The sequence below is a fragment of the Octodon degus genome, unplaced genomic scaffold, assembly GCF_000260255.1.
Source record: "Octodon degus isolate 3935 unplaced genomic scaffold, OctDeg1.0 scaffold00015, whole genome shotgun sequence".
Lineage (NCBI taxonomy): Eukaryota > Metazoa > Chordata > Mammalia > Rodentia > Octodontidae > Octodon > Octodon degus.
In genome coordinates, this window is record NW_004524591.1 from 18959573 (window position 1) to 18982782 (window position 23210).

Consider the following 23210-nt stretch of genomic DNA (forward strand, 5'->3'; position numbering starts at 1 on the left):
GCTAAGTGTTTGAGGAGGTAGATGCGGTGACCCGGATGTGACCACCACCACCAGGACACACGTATTGAAGCACCATAGGTACAATTTTATGTGTCAATTTTTTTTTTTTAAACGAAAAACCTAAATTCAGCCAGAAATTGTGGCACTTGCCTAGAATCCCAGCAACCTGGGAGACTGGTACAGGAGAAACCCAAATTTAAGTCCAGCCTGGGCGATTCAGCAATTTAGTGAAATGTAGTCTCAAAATTAAGAAAGAAGAAGAAGAACAAATAGGACTGTGCTATGTAATCAAAGTGAAGGCCTTAAGTGCCCTAAGTTCAATTTATAGGATCACACACAGGAAAGAGAGAAAGAGAGAGAAATAAAGGGAGAGAGAGAGAGAGAGAGAGAGAGAGAGAGAGACAGACAGACAGACAGACAGACAGACAGACACAGACAGAGAGACAGAGACACAGAGAGAGAGAGAGAGAGAGAGAGAGACGGAGACAGACAGAGAAACAGAGCCAGAGACAGACAGACAGATCGACAGACACAGACAGAAAGACCGAGTCAGACAGAGACAGAAAAAAGAATAAACCCAGCCTGGCTCTTGCTGCGGAGCACTCCCTCAGCCTCCTCTGACCCCCCAGTGGCTCCCCAGGCCTTTTGGCTCATTGTCTGCAGAGCTCAGAGTTTGGGTCACCTGGGATCTCCCCTCTCCAGGGCCCTGCCATGAGAGTCCCAGAGGAAGGGACGCCCAAGGCCACGCTGAGGCGCCCTGCATGCTGGCCTCCTGGGCGCCTGTGTGACGACTGCCTGGCTGTCCCAGAAATCTCCTGTTAGGGTTCAGCCTCCTGTTCACTTGGGGTCTCAGAGTCAGAGCTAGTCAGGTAAGGAGGTAAACACGCTAGCCAAGCTTCAGAAACAGAAGCCGGTACACACAGGGTAGTTCTGTCCTTTTGGTTTCTTTTCGGAAAACATCCACGCATGTTTTATGACTTCAAAATCCAGGCTGCACTGATGCCATGACTTGGGAGAGAAGTGAAGAGAAGGGGGCTTTTTCCAACATGAGGCAGGTTCAGGTGAGTCCTGGGGTTTCTTTACCTGGTGTGGGCCTGTGTAAAGCAGAAAAAAAATTTAAAATATGCATTCATCTTAGGATGTCTATAAATCTTAGGGAAACTCGGCTGCTGCCTTGTACAACTGACCGCTGATGTAACTGACCTTCTGGTTTATGGTCCGGCATCGATAGCGACTAAAATCAGGCCAGCTTTGAAAGCTTAGAATTACGTTAATAGCCTTAGAATAGAATTAAACATGTTGCTTGTTTTAGTTCATTGCTAAAAAGGAATCCTAGCTCTGATACTGGTAAATAAAATTTTATTTCCTGGAAAAATAGCCTTTGCAAAAAAAAAAAAAAATGTAGCTAATGGCTGATGAATTCACTATTTTGGTGAATTCACTATTTAATTGGTTTGTTATTTGGGATAGTTAAATGTGTAAATAAGCTCCCATGTAGAAAGTTAGTTGATAGGCTTTATTATTATTATTATTTTATTATTTCTTCCCTGGAGACAAGATTGAATGGAGCAGCTTTCTTTGTCTCCATTTTCCCGGTTTCCATCTTAAAAGAAAAAAAATCACTGTCCTTGGAGGCTTTATAGGATTACTAATTAGCGTCACCTATTGACAGGAGCAAAGCCATTAGGCCAGTCTCTAGCTAGCTGAAATTTAAGAAGGCTCCTCAAAGCTCTTACAGTGACAAGTAGGGCATTTGTAGCACTACTGCAGTCCCGTTGGGGTTAACTAAAAGGCCTGCTTGTGGGAGAGCGCACAGGGTCCTTGAGAAAGCAGCAGCCCCAGTGGGCGGGAAGACAGCCAAGCATCGAGAAGTTTCTAAAGTCCCGCTTAGAAACAGGCACAAGTCATGTGTTGTCTTCAGCTGAGTCAGTCCAGGTCCCGCATAAGCAGCTTTCTTTGCAGGTGCGTAAACTGCTTCTGCGCAGGTGTCGCTGCCCGCAACGCGCTCTTCGTGCTGCAGATGCAGGCCGCTTTGGGTTCTGTCTGCAGAGGCCCTGTGTCCCTGGCGAGGAGGCCAGGGCTCCTGGGGTGCGAAGGTCGACCTTGCTGGAAGACAGAGGGAGGCAAGTGTCAGAGGTCGGGAGAAAGTCTCAGTTGGAGTCACCAGGGTTCACCAGCCACACGGTCCTCCCCGGCAGGACCCTCCTTGCCTTCTGTATACAAGCTGTTTTTGTCAGTGTTTTCTTCCTGTGCTATGAAAGAAGGTGACCAGTAGGGGACAATGTGGTGCACACTAAGAATTCAGTCACCGGTGGAAACAGACACCTGAAATGCAATAGAGTGGTGACAAGGGAGGGTGCTAGGTGGGCTCCCTGAGGGCGCCTGCTCTCTCTCTCTTCCATGGCTATTTTCCCATATCAAAAATCAACTGAGCCAGCACTGTAGAAGAAATCTACTGCCCTCCCCATTTATGCCTTTAGTTATTAAGAGAAGAAATTATTTAATAGGATAGATGAACCCTCCAGCCTCAGAACAGGCTCGTTTCTAGGCACCTTCACTTCCTATAAGCCCAAAGTATAAAATCCAGACAGTGGATCTCAACCAATAGCGAGTCTTAAGAAAGAGAGACAATACCAGGGACACTGAGCAAGGTCTGGGGATGTGTTTGATGCTGGCTGTGGGGGCTGTGGGTGCAGAGGTCTCCTGAGTAGACACCAGGGCTCTGCCCCACAGTGTACAGTAAGCAGGAAGCCCCGTCCCACCCTGACAGCAGGACTTAGTCCTCTCAAGCGTCCCTAGGACCTTAGTGGGGGAAGCCTGGTCCACCACAAAGTACATGACTCCCGCGTGTTTCCACCAAGGGAGTGTCATTCCGTTCCGCTCCACAGCGCTGTAACCCAGGCACTCTTCCTGTCTCGGTGCCTCCCTGCTGTTCAGTGCTGAGGCGGGTGTGGCCATCTTTCAGATGCCTGGAGCAGATGAGACTTGTCCCCTCCTAACCTCAGCTCACTGAAGCCTGGATGAACGGGGCCCTGCAGGGTGGGTCCCCAAGTTCTGAGAGGACACGGTCCAGGCTGTGAGTGGGAGCAGCGCCTCTCCCACAGCAGTAGATCTGAGACTTGGACTCTGCCACCCCCTGCCGTGTGGTCATAAACGTGTCACTCAGCCTCGCCTACAAATGGAGGCTACATGGTTCGTTGTCCTGCGGGTTCCACGAGGAGTAAGTGAGCTGACACATGTAGAGGCTGGTAGGTCCAAAGGATTAGACAGTCGATCTCTGGTCTCTGTGTCTCTCTTGGTATCTCTCTCTGTCTCTCTCTCTGACTCTCTCACTCCAAGCATGATTAGCTCCTTGTTCTTCTCAAGAAGGATTCAGCCCATGAACCCTGCAATATCTATCGCTGTCTTATAATTTTCAATTTAAAAAGACGACTGGTTTTTCATGTGTCATGATTATATCATTCATCTAATTATTATGCTTTCGAATATTTTGTCCAGAGAGTGGCAGGATGGTGATCATGAACTCTAGATCCCCGCTGCCTGAGACTGAATCCTGCTCTGTACTTCCCAAGGTAAGGGACCACGACCAAGTTAGTTTTCTTGCCCATGCCTCAGCTTTCCCATCTTTCAAATGGGTACAAGGCCTATCCATTATCATAAACATTAATTAGTGGTGCTAAGTAGCTGAAGCATTACCTGGTACACAGTAGGTACTAACCATTTCCCCCACTGCTCTAAGTGCCACCTAAATGCACTAGAATAATAGAGGCTGGTAGACGGGCAGAGATTGAATGTGCAGAGCAAGAACCCCAAAGTCATCAGTCCAAAGTGGGGGATTGGAATGGAGCGCGTCCTCTGAATCAGGAGTACTCAGTGCAGGGGCTCTACACTTGGCCCAGAGCTCCAATTTCACTGAGGCTGCTGGGCCCAGAGTTAAAGATGCACAACACAGCGGTAGGGCCAGGACCTCCTTGTGTAAACCCGGTTTCACCGCCTTCTCACCTACGTCCAGCAACGTCTCTCAGTGACCACACAGCTGGCCTGTGATGTCATTCACCTTCTCCATGACGGGCAGCTTGGCTTCCAACCCCCCCGGGGCCACAGCGCTTCTCTTCTTGGCATTTGGTCCTCTGAGAAGTGCCGCAGCCTCAAGGCCATCCACTTGGAGCTCGGGGACGCGCTGGCCGGCTTAGTGTGTGTCCTACCCGTGGGTTTCCCTGGAGCAGAAGGTCCTTCATGCCCCGAAAGAAAGACTGCAGCACAAGAGATTAGACAGTGAATGCCGCCCAACCAAGAGATGCCAGAATTTCTCCTGAAAACCCTGCGGCCCTCAGACTCCCCACACGCTGACCCCACTGACACCGTGCAGTTGCCAGAGTGAGTTTCTCCTGCCCTGTTGCCATTGGGCTTCTGTCTCTACGTTTACAAAATCTAGAAGACAAGTGTGTCATGGCCAGTTGTGTGTCCTCGGTGGCTGGAGCAAAGCAGCCTCCGCACACAGTTCTGTGAGGTCGCAGAGCAGACGTCTGTGCAGGATGCTGCCCGGGGGACCTCAGGGGAGGGGGACATGATCTGGGGAGGACACCAGTGACAGTGCTCTGAGTAGCGAGGATACAGAGGCATTACACGTACAGGGGTTAGGGTGTTACAGCAGTTAAAAATAAATTTAACTTTAAAAATATTTAATTTTTAAAATTTTTGGCAATATTAGGAATTGAGCCCAGAGCCTTGTGAATGATAGAAAAACTCTACTATTGAGTTATATCCCCAGCCCATTTAAAATATTATATTTTGATCTTTTTTATTTCTTTGGAGAAAAGGTCTCAGTCTGTCTTTCTGTCCCTGTCTCTCTGTCTTTCTGTCTGTTTCTTTTTCTTTCTCTCATCTAACCACACAGTAACTATACAGGTATAGTTCAGACTTGTAGTGATCTTCCTGCCTCAGCCTGCCCAGTGCTGAGATTACAGGCGTGTGCCACCACACCCAGTTTCGGGGCCAGCATGGCACACCCGGGATTCTGGGACCGGCTAGCCCTGTGGTACCAGGGATCTAACCCGCGTTCTTGCGTTTTCCACATATTTTGGACAAACTAAATCTCAGACTAGGATGTTCAGGAGGTGGAAATACCTGCCTAAAATCCGTTGCTCCTGAGAGGCCCCTGCTGAGGTTTCTTCTTCCCAGCCAGCAGTAAGGTCTCCCACTTTTCATCACTGTGGCAGGGCAGTTGAGCTCAGCCCTGTGCAACTTCTGATTCCAGCCCTTTGCTGCCAGGAAAACCCACGTGGCTGGGGAATGTGAGAGGCAACCACGTGGGTCAGCAGAGCACTGGCAAGCAGCGGGCAGCCCACGGGCCACTCTTCATGTGTATATTGGGCTAGGAAGCCACCCTTTGAGAAAGTGGCATGATACGACAGAGGAATCAGGGAAATTTCACCGTGTACCTTCAAGAAAAGGTGCCACAGAAAGCTGTCTGAGCACCATTACATCTTATAAGAACGAAGAATAAGCCTTCACTGCATTGAACAGCTCCAGTTTCTCAGCTTATTTGTTACTGTGGTAAAGCTTCTTCTGCCTTGCTAATTGAATAGTATTTCTAAATGTTGCAAATTTCAAGCTGGATAATTTTTTTTTTATAAACTTAACTAAGTAATAGTGCAGGATATGACAAAAATTATGAAAATAGCACCCAAGGCCACTGAACATTGAGGGGTCTCCAGCAGCTAGGAGTCTGTCCTCCTCTGCTCTCTTGGTTCCCAAGAGATGCTGAAGCCCAGCCTCGGCTGAAAACAGCGTAAAGTGAAAGGGTGGCTTCAGGGCTCCGTCTGAGCCTCTCTGCTTCCTTGGCAACCAGCTGAGCACATTGACTCCAAAAAGCAGAGCAGCGTGGTAATTAGAATCATTAAGAGGCTGGAGGAAAAGATTTTAAATCATCTACTTTCTCATGGGTGGCGTGACACCCTCTTATTATCTTTTCCTTTATGAAATTCAGCTTTCTTATGGCTCTGTCACGTGGATGCACGATTCAATAGCGTGTATTTCAAGGTTGTTTTTTCCTCTTCCACTTCTGACATCGCCACTTGGATCGAAGGCTGTGTTATTTGTTCATTACCATGAAATCAGACCATGAACAGATGCACACACGATTTGCATCTTGGGGATGTCTAGTATTGATCAGAAGTAAAACTACTTCAAAGCAAGAAGTAGGGCCAGTGGAGTCATTTGCTTTGGAATAATTTCTCTTTTCCACAGAGAATGGGTGGACGTGATCTTGAGGAGTAGGGATCTCTGGGACCCAGGGACAAAGCAGTAAAAACATAACACACCCTTAGGGAATCAGACAGCAATGCAAGGTTAGCTTTGGTTTTTCAAAAAGCTGCCCTATCTCTCTGTTGTCTGTGTTTTCTGAGCCAAAGTAAAAATAGAAACGAGTCCACCAGTTCACTAATACTGTCATAAAAGTAGATGGTAAGAGTTGGGGATTATACCTGGCTGTCCTCCGAAAGCCACGTTGAATCATAGAAGGGCCCTTTGGATCAGACTTGAAGGCAATTGGACCACTGCAGCTTATAGCTGAGTTGCTATGATGAGGTGGAGCCAGGTGGGAAGAGGAGGGTCACTGCGGGTGACACTTTGGAGGTTATATGGCCTCCTGGTTCTGCCTTCTCTCTTGTGCTCTCTCCCTGCTTCCTGCGCACCAGGCCTCCAGCAGCTATTGCTCTTCCTTGCCCCCATCCAATGCCGTCCTACTTTGGAGCCAGCTGACCAAGGACTGAGCCTTACCCAAGCTGTGAGCTGAGATAATCCCATCCTCCTTTACGTAAAAGAGAAAAGTAGCTAAGACAACAGACCCGTCAGTGCCCTGCCGATTGCATTAGCAGCACCTACCCTGAGTTCTCACCATAGAGCAGAGTCTGCTGAGCGCTCTGCACCCTGGGCTCTTGGCAGCCTCTGCAGGGACAGACCCCTGCAGAAGCTACAATGCTATGCTCCCCTTTGACAGATGAGACAAACAAGACTTAGTTGGAAAGGGTCAGTCACTCCCTGAAAGCCACCAGGTTACTGTGGTAGGTGGTGGGGCGGCAAAGCCAAGTGTCATGGAGTCGTGGAGCCTTCTCCACCCCAAGTCCCTGCCTTCAAAACAGGGGACAGGGCTGGGGAGATGGCTCAGTGGAATAAGCACTTCCCTGGCAAGCGCAAGGGCCTGAGTTCAATCCCCGGATCCACCAAAAAAAAAAAAAAAAAAGAGAGAGGACAGTGCTAGAAAAGAGCGGGGTGAGGCTGGTTGTGTGCTGCCGGAGGACTCTTCCCTGCTGTCACACAGTGCCAGGTTTTAATGGACTTCTGGCAGCCTGGGGTTAATTTGAATCTGAATGTGAATCGCGCAGCCAGGGGAGAAGTGGCTGCCTGCAGCCAGAGTGCTGCCTTGCTGCTTAGCAACGGGCGAAAACAAGCAGTACTTGAGAAGGAAAGGAAATGATCTTCAGGGGTGGGCGGGAAGGTTCCAGAAATCAGGGGAGGTATTGCTGGGAGACTGGTGTAGTGATGAGCTTCAGGCTGCCCAGTGCTGGCCTTTGAGGCAGCCGGGAGGATCCCGAAGTGAGGACACACCCGTGGCCAAGCGCTTTTTCAGGCAAAAAAGCCTCTGCCAGGCCTTAGATCACTCAAGTCTGATGTCTACCTGGTGGCCTCTCCCTGGCCCTGAGTGTGGGGTAGGTCACCCTGGGAATTGGAAGGCTTGAGCTAAACTTAATGCCTTCCCCTCTTGCTACCAGTCATTAGGTTTAGGAGATGCCTGGGCCAGAAGGAAGCTAAGACATGGGACACCTCATCTCATACACCCATCCGTAACCTTGGCCTTCAGAGCCTGGAGGTGGGGAGCTCAGGTAGCAGCTTTCCCTGGGCCAGCAGACAGCTGGGCAGGGGCGGGGGGACCTAATTCTCCAAAGCAGTGCTGATTGAAATGCTTTTAAGGGAGAGATTTCAATTCACAAACAACCCAGAAAGAAAGAAGGAGACGTTCCAGGCTTCCAGCTAAAATGTGCGAGGTGAAATGCGCACACAATCCCTTCTTAGGGGGGAGTTATTTCTGCTCTGTTATATCATTACAGAGGTGCAGAAAGGCTGTCTCACAGGCACCCTGTGAAAATTGTGCTACATTTCCAGGAAATGGTTAGTGTTGTTAGGGATGCTAAGGGTATTGTGAGTATGGCGATGAATAAATATATGGATAGATAGAAGTAAATATATGCGTGGGCGTGTGCACTATGAGCACTATATATAATATTCTGCACCTACGAAGCCTTTGGAAGTAAAGTGAAATGAAATGATGTCTAAGATATGTTTGGAAATAATTAAAGAATAAAAAACAATATTGCAAACCCCTGGTAACTGCAAAGCTGTAAAAGCAGATGATAAATGCTGTGGTTCATATCTAAACACCCCCCATAGCCTCATTTAATCATAGGCAGGACCTTTGGAAGGTGACTGGATTATAAGGGTCTGGAGCTGAACTGCTGTTAGGTGGTTAGCCTTGACTGGAAGAGGTGGGGAGTCAACCACTGGGACCTGACCTGGGAGGTGTTGTCCTGCCTGACCCCTTTAGTGATTCTCTCACTGTGTCTCTATCTCTGTGTCTCTGTCTGTCTGTCTGTCTGTCTGTCTGTCTGTCTGTCTGTCTGTCTCTCTCTCTCTCTCTCTCTCTCTCTCTCTCTCTCTGTCTCCCCCCACCCTGCCCCGTGCCTGCCACGCCTTGATCAGACACATCTCTAGGAATCTATGAAGCATGCTTTGTTCCTGTTTATGGACTATTATTGTTCCTTTTATGTGTTTGCAACTTTTTTTATAAAAAAGACAATATCATGGAACTTGCCCAGAATGTATTCTTTCCGAGTAATTTCAAAACCTCATCAAAATCTTCACTCCTAAAACCTAAGCTACAGTTAATCAGATGCCACCGTGACTAATGTAAGGAGCTAAGAGCTTGGTAAATTGAGGAGAGGTTTGTTTTTGGAATGGGCCGGGCTCTAGGAAGCTGGAGTCTCCAGGAGTGCAGAAGCTACAGTGTCAGTTTCTAGGAAACTGGCGAAAACTTCCAAGGAGATCGTCAGTGGCAATAACAAGTGAAGCCCATGGATGGAAGCCTGAACTATGAGAGCACTAGTTTGTTCCCTGCCACTAGCAGGTTGTATGTGCTCATGTGTGGAGCCACAGTGAGGGTCATGGTGGGTGCATGCGGCTGGGGCACAGGGACTTTCCAAGAATGTGGCAGGGGACAAAGCCAGAGAGGCTCAGACCCAATGAACAGTTATGGAGCTCCTCCGATGTGTCAGACACTGTGCTGGGGTGGGGGGGCATGCAGTAGTGGACAAGACAGAGAAAAGTCCCTGCCTTTGCAGATGTGACACAGGCACAGTGAGGGGGAGGGGGAGGGTGAAGAGAAGATAGTGAAAGAGGAGACTGAAGCGGAGCACAACAATATAACGAGGGCTAAGGTGAAACTCAGTGTGCCATTGTGGCCTGAACATCTGAAACACATTCTGAAGAGGGCAGAGAATGAGTCTTGCTGGTAGAAGCAGGGGGGGGGGGGCATTCCAGAAGGATAATGGGGACCTTGAGCACTCACCTAATCTGTGTGTGCTGCTGTAACAGAATGCCTGAGACTGACTCATTTATAAATGAAAGAAATGTATTCTTCTCTCTTCTGGGGGCTGGAAGTCCAAGACCACGTCCTTGACAGGTCCAGGGTCTGGTGAGGGGCTGGCCTCAGATTCCAAGATGGTGCCCTGAAGGCTGCAGCGTGACTGGACAGAAGCAAGAAGGGCTTAGGTCCTCTGCTCATCTCCTTTGTAAAGTCATCCATGCCCTAAGTGCAAGCACGGAGAACTCTGCCTCAATGGCTGAGTAACCTGCTGAAGGTCCTGCCCTTACCACTGTCACATTGGTGATTAAATTTCAGTGAGTGAACTTGGATAGCATTCTGATATCCCAGAAGCACCAAGGGGAACAATGCTGTCCTCACGACCCCATGACAATGGATTTTACACCAAGGATCTGAACAATCAAAATGGAATTTTAAAAGGAATTCTTTCATTGTTCTACATAGCAGGCAGACTGAAGGAGGTGGGAGACCAAGTGGGGACAACTGCATGATCCAAGAAACAAACAAAGGGCCAGACAAATAGCTCAGCCGATTAAAGTGCCTGCAAGCAGGTGCAGGGGCTGGAGGTTTGATCCCCCGGCCTGCTGTGCCGGCCCCACCCCCGGGGTGCACTGAGATGACAATTGAGACTGGCATGGTGGCACACACCTGTAATCCCACCTTTTGGGAGCCTGTAAACAGGTGGATCACTACAAGTCTGATCTAGTAGTGAGACCCTGAACACTCTGTAGACCCTTCGCTAAAATACAAAAAGAAAAAAGAAACAAAGAAAGACACTATGTGAGTGTAAGGCATAGGTGGCATTTGCAAAGCAGGGGGCATGTGAGAGAACTCCAAGTGGGCAGGAGGTGAGGCTGTGGAGGGAGCAAAAGGGAGAGAGGACAACAAAACAGGGAAAGGCCTGTGGGGTGAGGTTCCAGCTGCCAGCCTGTCACTGTGCCCAGTCTCATGTCCTACCAGAACTCACCTCTGCATTACAAAGCATTGCATCTCATACTTAGAGCCTGCGTCTTCCTCCGTGTACCCTGTGTACCACTCCATGGAGAAGGACAGACCTCACGCCCCTGCTGAAAAATCTTTTTCAAGAGTTGCAGCTCATCCTAAAAGGCACGTGGCAAAGAACGCTTCAGCTTGGAACACGCTGCTGTGCTCATTAATTGGCTGGAGAGCCATGCTAGGCTTCTGAGGGCACACTGGCTGCGCAACCATTTGTATCTGTTCTGCTCCATTAGGCTAATTTGTTTTTAGATATAAATTAAAGCTGCTTTCCCAAACCCACTATGCTGCCTTTGCCAGACATACCGCATTTATGTTTAATGAATTGGCAGGTAGAACAGATGCTGAAGGTATTGCTTTGATCTAATACTTAAGCTGAAAAGCAACATTGCCCACCAGTGCACCCAAATGAGGAAGTGGTCTGATGTAGAGTGGCACATGGAAAAGCTAGGTGCCTGGGCCAGGTCAGATGCCTAAGTGCCACTTGATGTGGTCTTTGCCATTGTTTCTTTTTCTTTTCACATCAAAAGCACTTAGCCACTGGAAAGAGCCAACAGAAGTTCTACTGGGCCCTGAGCCGTATCTAGCAGTCACTCAGATGGCTGAGTCGGGAGAGTGGGCAGGCTTGGCCATGTAGACCAAGCCTCCTCCACTGCTGTAAGTGTGCTGAGCAGTGTGAAGTGTCCTCCCAGGACTCTTCCACTCATTGGCCACAGCACCACAACTGCCACCATGTTAAATGGCTTCAGTGGCACAGTGGCGCCAGGTCAGGGGTCAGCAGCACAGGCTGCATAAGGCTTGGGACTCAGTGCAAAATAAAAATGTGGCGCTGTCTGCTCTAAAGTTGGGGAGAGTGTAGGCAAGAAAAGACCATAATGTTTTGGCCTCCTTCACCAGTCTACAGCTTGATTTGTTATGTGCTTTTCATTACTTGGTGTTGGGCTAGGTAAATAGAATTTAGAATCTCAAGTTACTAGGATGATCTTTTTCATGTTCATTTTTATATTGTGCAATGCCAATTTTATAGATAAATGTAAGAGGGTTCACTCATACATGAAATCACTCGAATTATGCAGTTTGTATTTTCTGGCTCATGCACGTGTATGAATCCCATTCTATGGAATGATGGAGAGGTGCACATTCTAGCTATTCTGTCTCTGGCTTGCAGAGGAGGAAACACAGGCCAGTGAGAAGGCATGATGTCCTCTCTTTTCCGTTCTCTTCGAGCCACCATTTCCAGGATAAATGGTGCCTATTCCAGAGCCCTAACAGGTATAAAATAGGATAGGTTCTGGCTCCACAGTTTGTTGTATTTATAGAATACTTTTGCCTTCTTCCCAAATTCAAAGCAAGTTCTGATTGGAAGACAGCATGGCTTTGAGGCGATCAGCTCCTGCCTGCTCGGCTAGAGACTTGACACCCTTAGCTGATCACTGTGTTGGATCTCTCTCTGCACCTGCAAATTGTGAGTGCATGGGCCTGGAATGACATCGCAGGGACCAGCACCCAGGCATGGTGTGCACACCTCCTCTGTCTGCCCTGTCATCCCACAGAACTTCTTGTACAAAACACAAGTCAATGACAATAGCTGCAAGTTCAGAAAGCAACAGCCCAGCATTAAAGCAAAGACTCTGCTGTGCATGACCTTTGGTGACTTAAGGGCTCACACATTCATAAAACTGCTCTGCAGTTTGAACCATTTGTGGGGCTTTTTAAAACATCCATAGAGGTTCTGATTCAATCACTGAGGGTAAAGCCAGTGTGTGTGTGTGTGTGTGTGTGTGTGTGTGTGTGTGTGTGTAGGAAATTAACTTAAAGAAACACAAAAGATTGCACACAGCTTGAGTGCACAGTCTGATGAATTTTCACAAAGCAAGGCCATAAAGCAAGACCACCTGTGTTACCGGCATCCAGACCAAGAAGCGGAATAGTCCAGCAGCCCCCAGAGCTTTCACCCCATCCCAAGCCACTCACCCCTGCCTCAGTCTGGATCTGCAGATCCATGCTGTAAACACTTGTGCCTAGGGTGATGCTTTTGGGAGGCCGTGGAATCCTTAAGGGGCAGAGCCTGATGGGAAGGCATCTCCCTCTACAGAGGGTTGTAGAACCTCAACCTCCTCCCCTTTTTCTACTTCCTGGATGAGTTGATGATTATTCTCCTGCCATAATGGACAACCTCTCCCAAAGATGTATGACCAAGTAACCATGAACTAGAATTTCCAAAACTGTGGAAAAATGATCCCTTTCTCGGATATTTGCTATAATGACTAAAAAGTGTCTAGCATGTCCACTAATCCTATCCTGAGTTCGAACACTGTGGATTAGTTTTGCCTGTCTTGATTTTACAGAAGTGGAATCATACAGTGTGTGCCCTTCATTCCATATTATCATTTATAAAACATTGTGTTTGCTCTATGCACCAGCATACCAAAGAGTTCCTTCCTCTTTATTGCTGTACAATATTCCATTGCGTGACTATTCATTCCACTATTTATCTATCAGCTCTATTATCAGTGGACTGATTCTAGGTTGTGCTTCCATTAAAGAGTGCTGCTGTAGGTATTCGTGTGCATGCCATTTGCTACATGTGCCTATAGGAGTGCAACTGCTATGCTATTGGGTATATATGTGTTTAGCTTTAGTACAGACCATACATACTACCAAAAGGCTCTCCAGTAAATGCTATGAGGTATGCTATCTTAGATCCTGGGCAGAAGAACATGTAGTTAAATTTTGGTGAAATCCGAATAAACCCTGGAGTTCAACTTAAAAAACTATTTATATCTGTATCTCTATCTATCTATCTATCTATCTATCTATCTATCTATCTATCTATCTATCTATAGTTTTTTAATGTATTTGGTTGTTACAGGGTCTTGCTATACAGACTCGTGGTGATCCTCCTGTTTTCAGCCTCCCCAGGGCTGGGACTACAGTTGTATGCCACTATGTCTGGACTCTGTGGCCAGCTTAGCCCACCCTAGAGCTGGGGCTTGTGTGGCATGTGGTGTCAGGGATCGAATCCCAGTCCCTGAGCTTGCCTAAGCTTGCCTAAGCAGGCACTTTAGTCCACTGAGCTATCTCACCAGCCCAAGTTCGGTTAAAACTAACTGATCAATATCAGTTTCTTATTTTGACAACTGTGAATGGTTTGTAAGATGTTGGCTCTGAAGAAAACTAGGCAAGAGGTAGTGTTGCTAAGTTTTGGGGTGCTGGAATCCCCTTCTAGAGGTGGTTTCTCAGGTTTTCTTTTTTCATTCTGAGCAAACAATTGGTCAAGACAGTCACAAATCATAACAAAATTTTATTCAAGGTAGAAAAAGAAGTGCACCCTGCAGCGTGAGCATGGGCCATCTATGCAAGAGAGAGCATAGTGGCACCCACTCCGAGTAGACTGGCCTTTCTGTATCGCCCGCTCCTCAGTCTGGGAACAGGTCGAGGCTATCTTATCAGACACCTGCTTGAGTTCTCATGCGATGTCCCCGTGCAGCACTTTGGAGACTGTTCTGCACATGCACTCCAGGATCTTGCTCTACCTCCTTCCCCAGCCAGTCTGAGCCATACCCTGCCTTCCTGTCTTATTGGCATATAAAGATTCTGTCTCATTTTTGCAACTGACGTGTAAATCCAAAATGATCCCCAATTAATTTTTTTTATAGAAAGAAATGACTTTCTTAGGACACAGCTTGCTAAAAGTTACTGGATTAAGAAAAGCACTTAAGGAATTAAAATAGCATTGACTTAATTTGCCTGATTAAGATTCACCTAAAAAGAATTCCTGTACTCATTTCTAAAAGATTGAGATTCATCAGATCTACAGTAGAACCCAGGATGAGATTTTTTAATAAGAGTTTGCCTGACCCTGATCAGAGAAATTTGAGAAGTACCGTGTCTGAGTAAGGGAAATTCATCCTCTCTCTTCCCCGAACCCCCAGGCTCATTGCACCCTGGGGGCAGGGCTGGCACGGCACGTGGTGCTGGGTATGATTCCACCATCCCTTCTTTTGCCTAAGTTTGCCTAAGCAGGCATTTTAGATCACTGAGCTAGCTCACCAGCCCAGAATTCAAATGGCTTTGAGAGCCAGCTAGGAGCTGAGAAAATAGCGCCTGCCTGGTAAGTGGGTTTGATCCCCAGTACCACATGCCATGCTGGCCCCAGAACACCAGGCACACCACACTGGCCCTAAAACTGGGCATGGTGATGCACGCCTGTAATCCCTGCGCTGGGGAGGCTGAGACAGGAGGATCATCACTAGTCTGAACTGCCTAGCAAGACCCTGTATCAAATAAATAAAATATAAGTAAAAATTTAACATCTGGCTAAACTCAGCTTTGCCTTCCAACTCAGTTACTTCCCAGTTGTGTGATTTTTCAGATAGGTCACTTAACATCTCAGGCCATTAGTAATGTATTCAAGCTGTAGGATCCCCAAGATGTGTAAGTGACATGCAGACAGCACAGTACAGGGTTTGTGTTCTACCTGAGTCCACCTTTTGCGCTGGTTTTTCCTTCTAAGGGGAAAAGACAAAGCTGGTACATTGTGACTATAGTTCTTAAACAAGTTACAACCCCCATGCACATTGTCCCTAAGATACTGAACGCCAAAACAGTCAGGAATAGCACCTCCTTTTTAGCTTGTATCTAGACATTTTCTCCCTTATTTTTTTTCTGACAATGAAAGAGAACTTCACCTTTTATTGCACCAATGAGGACAGAGTCAGACTAGACATTTGCACAGGATTCTGCCCAGAGGAGAGTCACTGGTTGCCTGTGCAGAGGCCCACGCTTGGCGGCGGCATGCGGGCAAAGCCCTTTGTGTATCTGTCCCCAGATCCCAGCCAGCCACTCAGTGCAGCCCCCGGAACAGCTGGCAGGTCCGATGAAATCCCTCCTTGGTGAAGGCAGGAAGCAGTGTGGGCAAAGTGTGAACACTGCCTAGCATTGTATTTCACGGGGAGTAAAGGGACGGTCAAATCCTCTGTCTGCTTTTGTATCTGGGTGTCCTGCAGCTTCCGCCCCACTGTAACGAGAGGAGTCCTCCCTAATTTGGCAAGTCCTGACATAGAGAGTGACAAGCGGCCAGTCCTCTTGCCCATGAGGAAATAATGCCTTCCATTTTCTTCATCTGTGAACAGCACAGGACATTTTTTCAAGCCCCTGAGACAACAGTCATGGAAAAGGCATCGCTAAATGCCGAACTGGATGGGAGGTGAGGAAGGATGGGGGCCTCCTGAGACACAGTGTGAGGGGCTTACAGCAAGGACACAAGCTGGGGAAGGCAAGGGGAAAAGGTGGCTCATCGGTCAGGAAAGCCCTTCCCCAGGAAGGCCACCTTCACTGCCTGTCACCGGCTTGTACCTAGGCCCACTGTATTCAGACTATCGTGGAACCTCCAGGAATGGTGGTGCAGGCCCATAATCCCAAGACTCTGGGAGGACTGAAGCAGGAGGATCACAGGTTTGAGCCCAGCCTGGGCAACTTAACAAGCATATGTATAAAAATAAACAAATAAACAAACAAACAAATAGGGCTGGGACATAGTGCAAAGGCCCTGCATTCAATCTTAGTGCTGTAAAACATAAATGAATGAATAAATAAATACCACAGTACAGCCACTCACAGTCCTACTCTCAAATGCCATCCAAGCCCATGAAAATAGTCAGACAGTAACATCTTATGGCTCTTTTGCTAGGTAAAAAAGAAGCCAGAAGACAAGCTCTTAAAACAAACCAAAATAAATATAGAGAATTTACTGGGAAAATGTAAATGACTTACTAAAGCACAAATTAAGAATAGCCAGGGTTCAAGGGGAGTCTTGAGTCAGGAAGTGGACAATCACCTAGAGCCTGAGCAGTGACAGGCCTGTCTCTGTGTGGCTGGATAATCTGGGTCTCTGCCTTCTCTTAACATCTGATTCATGGCTAAGCTGCCCTCTCACTGTCCTACATTCTGCACAGATGGTCAAAAGCGATGCCCCGCATTCCAGGGCTCTGAATCTGCCAAGCACTAGCCCCAAACTGGCTGCTGTTCGGACTCCTGGGAGATTCTCTGGTGCCCAGTTCGAGTCAGAAGTTGGCCACCTCCCAGGATTATAAAGTCAGACTAACCTGGCCCTGTGGACCTTCATGCAGTGATGTAGGAGGAGGGTAAGGACCAGGGACAATGCATTTGAACTTTAAAATTACCTGGCGGTGGACCACAGAGTGCAGCTAGACTACCTTAGCATCCTCTTTACCTTCGTGCACCTGGCATTCATTCTGTAGAAGAAATGTCAACAAATTCTCCCAGGTCTAAGCCTGGTAAGGAAGCCAGCAGCTCTCGGGCACACCACTCACTCGGCAGAAGGCACAAGCAGGAAAAGCCGTAAATTGCCAAACAAAGGAGACGGAGGGTGGAAAGGTTAGGAGTGAAGAGGGATCTGATAGCAGGAAAGCTGGTTCCAATTAACCAGACAATGCAAGCCTTGACATTCCTGATGGATGTCAGTGGTTAAGTGCTAGCTGGACCTTCTGAGGTTACACCTCCCATTCAAATGCCAGCTCTGCATGCAACCTGAGACCCAAGGCCGTGGGCTCCCAGCGCAGGAGCCCTGTGGATTAGTGCAGTGGCCTTGGAGGCCCTTGTGGGGCTGCTGCTTCCTCCCTGGGTCCCATTACCCAACAGCCAGGTGTGCTCTGGGGACACAACAATGCCCAGTAATTAGCAGAAAATGTTCTTGGCTGTGTCTCAGGCATATTCTTTTATCAACAGAACAAAGGGGTAGTTGATGAACTAATTTTTGGTGAGGAACACTGTAGCATCTATAATGAAATGAACGCTTGAGGTTTTTGTTTGTTTGGTTTTCAATATCCCCATTATAATTTCAGTTTAGATAACTCCAAACCTCATGTTTCTTAATTTATTATTGCTTGCTAGGATCCTCAGGGACCCAGTAATTGAATTTTACTGGCGTCATTATCATATCCACCACAAGCTCGTCTTCCTGAACGGAATCAGTCAAAGCCTGGTCGCTGGCCCACACCGCCCAGAGGAGAGGCGCCCAGACTGGAAGCCAGGCTCAACAAAGAAGTGTGTTTCTCTGGCCAGTGACACTGGCAATATGTCACTTGCTGGCCAGGTACCAATGAGGCTATGCCAGGTAGGGTTTGACCATGGGCAAAAAGAGTCAAAGTACAGGGACACTTAAAGAACTGAGAAGTATGAGGTCCCTAAGGTATTAGCCCTCAGATGACCAGAGTACAATTCCATTGCTGGCAAAAATAGATGACCTTCTGGGATACAAAAATCTACATACTTGGTTGACAACCAGGAAATTCCACGATGAGATGTTGAAATTCCATCTAAAATATGCATATGGATGGGCTCCATCCTCTCCTTCTTACACCCAAAACAGGAAAATAAAAGTCATTGTAGATACATTTTAGAATGATACAAACACAAAGAGATCATCCAAACCCAGCATCCTCAGTTTACTCAGGAGACTGAAATGAATTCGTATGTCAGTGTGATATGAAAGATTAAAAGAAAAACAATCTACAGCCCTAGGGGATTGACATCCTAATACGGAGTGCATAGGATTTGCCTCCTAGGCAAAGCCTTCGAAATATGAGCCTTGATTACTTTATCTAGAAATTGGGAACACAAGTTAAGTACCCTTGAAGTGCTTCGAACCTGGAGTATTTTGAATTTTTGATTTTTTTAAACCTATTTTGGAATGTATTTGCATGTATAAGCAGATATCTAGGTAGGACCCAAGTCTGAACCCAAAGTTCATTTCATATATATGTTTCAGATACATCTTATGCACAGAGGCTGAAGGTCATCATACAGAGTATTTTCTCTGTTCCTGATCCTAACCTGTCACACAAGATGAGGTGAGAAATTTTTCACTGGTGCTCTCATGTTGGTGCTCAAAATGTTTGGGTGTTTGGGATGTTAGATTTTTGCATTAGCAATGATCAGCCTCTAATAACATTGCAAAGTACCTAAAGAACACCAGTACCCAACTTTGTACTTCAGAATTCGCTAAGGAAATAGAAAATGTATTTTGAGCATGTACTATTAGGAAGAGAAGTGGCTGAAAGGATAGGACTCTTCAAGGAACTGATCCTTCCTGTTTAGCCACTACCATATTGGGAACTCAGGAAAGCAGGAAGGCTCCTGGGTGAATGCTCCTGCATTTCTGATTAAGGCCTTAGGGTGATTTTGCCCAGGCTACTGAAATTCACATGCCATAGGTAGTTTGCAAAAGTTTTGAATCTTAAATCCTCTTTGACCCCATATGTCGTATTTCAACTGAGAAGCTATCAGAGGCATCGAGAGGATGACTGTTCTGGTGGAAGGAGGAAGTCTTCTACTACATCCCATAGTCCTCACCCTTCTACACCCCAGTTCACTAGTAAGCATCAACTGCTCTACCATTTCATCCGTTGTTATGCCTCTCCCTGTTTCATTAATAGTCAAGAAAATGTCCCCAACTGAATCACCCATTTAAGGATTGAATGCTGTAATAAGTTGAATTATATCCCTTTCAATTCATATGTTGCCTTTCTAACCCCCTGGTACTTCACTGTGTCAATTTATCTGGAAATAGAATTGCTGTGTAGGTACTTGCTTACCATAAGGTCATACTAGATTAAGGTAGTCCCTAATCCAATGAGACTGGTGATTTTATATAAACATGAAATTTGAACACAGACATACGGGCAGGAAGGACACAATGGGGAGATGAAGTGGAATCAGGTGGTGGGTGGATAAGCCAAGGTCTGAAGACTGTGAGCAAGCCATAGGAAGCCAGGAAGGGCAGGTGAGTTGGGCAGTGAGAGAGATTTGCAAAGCCTCAGAGTGAATGGACTCTGCCACACTTAGATCTTGAACTCTCAGCCTCAAGAGCTGTGAGATAGAACCTTTCTGCCGTCTAAGTTATCCAGTTTCTGGTTCTTTGCTATGACAGCCCTAACAACCTCGTTCAAAAGGCAACCACTTCTTCCTGGACATAAAGCCACTCTGGGCTGCTCCTGTCCTTTAATAGGGCCATGCACGCCAAGCAGTGTCTCCAGTCTGGCCTCTGAGCCATTCTGCTTCACTGTCACCAAAGCAGCTCGGTGATCGGTGGACTCCAGGCCCAGGGTTAAAAACACCAAGCTCCATACAGGGGAGAGTAGGGTGAGCCAACAGCACCATATCCAAGGTCACATCCTTAACCTCTGGCCTCCTATAATCAGGCAGCTAAGTCTGAGAGAAGATAATACAGAGTGTCCATATTTTGAAGCCTTTTTCTACTTCCTTATAAGGAAAAACTATGCCCCTTGAAGACTTGCAGGGGAATGAATCTGAGCCCTCAGATGAGAGCCAACGTCATTTTCTCCCTGCAGTAAAATTAGAAGAAAATTAAAAGAGGAAAGAAAATATAAAACACCAAACATACATTCTCTCTGTCCCTCTGTCTCTCTTGTCTTCCTGTTTCTTTCTGTCTCTATCGCTCTGTTCCGTCCCCACCCACCCACTCACACATATACACAGCACACATCTCCAGAGATGAACTCTTTTCTGCTCAAATAGGTTCTCCTTTTCTTGCTGTGCACTCTCAAAGATAAAGATATTGGTTTCTGTCCCCTGTGGTAATGATGATAAATATGCCAAGGTCACCTGCCTCATCAAGCATGGAAACTGCTCACTCTGTCAACTACAGATAATCACTTACCTGGTGAGACTAGGTGCCGACACTTCAATTCACGCCTACAATGCAGCTGAAATGTCCCTTATCTCACGAAAACACGTGTCTTTCTGGTGCAAGAAGAAATTCATAAATTACTGGCAGGCCTTGAATTTTTAGAAAAATCTCAGTCATTTCATGGGGGAAGACGTAACCAATGAATGAGAACTAGGTAGAAAATATCTATACAGATAGATAGATAGATAGATAGATAGATAGATAGATAGATAGATAGAGATATATATCTTGTTCTATTTCCTAGGAAGCAAAAATTTCAGTAGTTATAAATAATGAAAAAAGAATTTTTCCTACCATAATTTCCTTCCTAATTGAACTTGATCTTAGCCAAAACGCTGAGAAGCAATCACTTCCTAATTGAACTAAGGCTTTATAGTTTATTTTTAATTCTATAAGCCTTTTTTTTTTAGAACCTACTACATGAAATCTACTAGGATAAATGATGAGAATACTAGTATAAGTAAGACAGAGTAATCTTAGGCTTATTCTAAATATTCTGAAGTCTACAAATAGTCACAAAGGGAAGAAATGTGCATCATTTTGCAAATGCACACTTTTTGAGAACTTTGTATGTTCTTTAAAGATACAAAAAGGTAGAATTATGCTGTACAGTTAGTCTAATGTACATCCTCCAGCACCTGCCACTTCTCAATCATGCCAATGCCAATGTATATGTAGGTGGAATTACAGCCATTAAGTCACTTTTCCAACCACATAAATATAAGTCACTCATGTGAACTGTATCTGGCAAGTGTGTGTCGGTGGGAAAAGACTGAATTGCTGCTTTGCCACTCTTGACAATAGGCAGATCCTGAGGAGCCCCATGCTAGCCAGGCACTATGGCGACACAAAGAGAAATTCAAGAGGAAGTCTTGAGCTCACAATCAATCAAACTTAAAAGTTCTGAACAGAAATCTGCAAACAAGGGAAAGAACTAACCATTCACTGTACAGTGATACAAAAATTGAATATGTAATGTTGGATATTATCCTTTAGGTCTGATACAAATTAAGGTCATAGGCAGAAAACAAAAGCCAAACTGGTTTGAACTAAAGCCTGAGTGTTAAATTAATGAATGGGGGGAAAGGCTTTAGTGATGAATTGCAAGACAAGCCCTGTGTGTCTACTCAGATGTCACATCTACACACAAGGCTGCCAGGGTCAGGCCTGATCACAAGGGCTCTGCAGCCTACCAGCCTGGTTTTGACTCCAGCTCTGGCATCTCCATAGGACTTGGGGACATTAGTCAAGAGGCATCACGGCCCTGCGTCTTGGCATAATCTCTACACGGAGGCAATGAGTGCCTACCTCAGAGGGCAGGTAATGTGAGGACTGAGAGGACTAGTGCAGGGACAGCTCTTGAAATAATGTCAGATGCAAAACCTGTGTCTATGAAAGTCCATTAAATAATCAAAACACATTATACCTCATTTGTGCTTGATTTGTCTTACATAAGTAAAATAGTACATGTGTAAAATCAAGGTAAAAAAAAATCTCCAACAGAGGTTCTCCTGTCTATAAGATGTTCCACACTGTCAGTTAATGACACTTTTTAGTTTAGTTTAGTTTTATTTGGGGGGGGTGGTCTGTGGGACTGGGGATTGAACTCAGGCCCTTGTGCTTGCCAGGCAAGCACTTATTCTACTGAGCCATCTCCCCAGCCCCCTTAAAGATACTTTTGATGTAAACAATAGCTATGAATGTGGACATCACAAAAGCAGAGAGTTCAGGTAAATAACCTAACAATGTAGCTCAAGGTCCTAGAAAAGCAAGAACAACCCAGACCTAAAGCTGGTGCAAGAGAGAAAAATCATAAAAATCAAAGCAAAGCTCAAGAAATTTGGGACTAAAAATAAAATACAAAGAACAAGTGAATCAAAGAGCTGGCTTTTCAAAGGAATAAACAAAGTAAACAAAACTTTATCCAATCTTCCCCCAAAATAAAAAGCAAAGACCCAAATCAATACAATTAGAAATGCAAAAGACAAAATTATAATGGATGCTATTAAAATCCAGAAGATTATTAGCAATTACTCCTCAAACCTGTAGGCCAATAATCTGGAAAACTAAGAAAAAAATGATAAATTCCTAGAAACATACAAATTGCCTACACTGAACCAAGAAGACAAGAAAACCCTGAATAATCTAATAACAGACAATGAAATTAAAGCAGTACTAAAAAACCTGCCAACTAAGATAAACCCAGACCCAGAAAGATTCTCTATTGAATTCTACAAAAGCTCCAGTGAATTTCTGACACCAGTAATCCTCAAGCTCTTTACTGAAATTCAGAGGGAAAGAGAATTTCCAAAATCATTCCTGGAAGATAGAATTATCTTCATTCCAAAACTAGACAAAAACCAAAATAAAACAAAAACAAATAAACAAACAAACAAAAAACCCTGAAGGCTGGGAGATGGCTCAGTAAGATATGTGCAAGGGTCTGAGTTCAATCCCTAGTTGCACAAAAAAAAAAAAAAAAAAAAAAAAAAAAAAAAAAAAAAAAGACAAAGATCCAACCAAAAAGAGAACTATAGGATAATCTCTTTAATGAATATATGCTAGATGCAAAGATCTCCAACAAAATACTGGCAAATAGAATGCAATAAATCTTCATAAAGATCATACATCATGACCAAGTGAGCTTTATTTCAAGGATGCAAGGATGGTTCGACATACACAGATCAATAAGCATAATACATTATATGAATAGAAGCAAGAGCAAAAATCACATGATCTTCACAGAAAAGATTCAGAAGAAGTTTTTTTTAATAAAATCCAGCATCCAATCATGGAAAAAAACAAAACAAAGAAAGTAGGTAT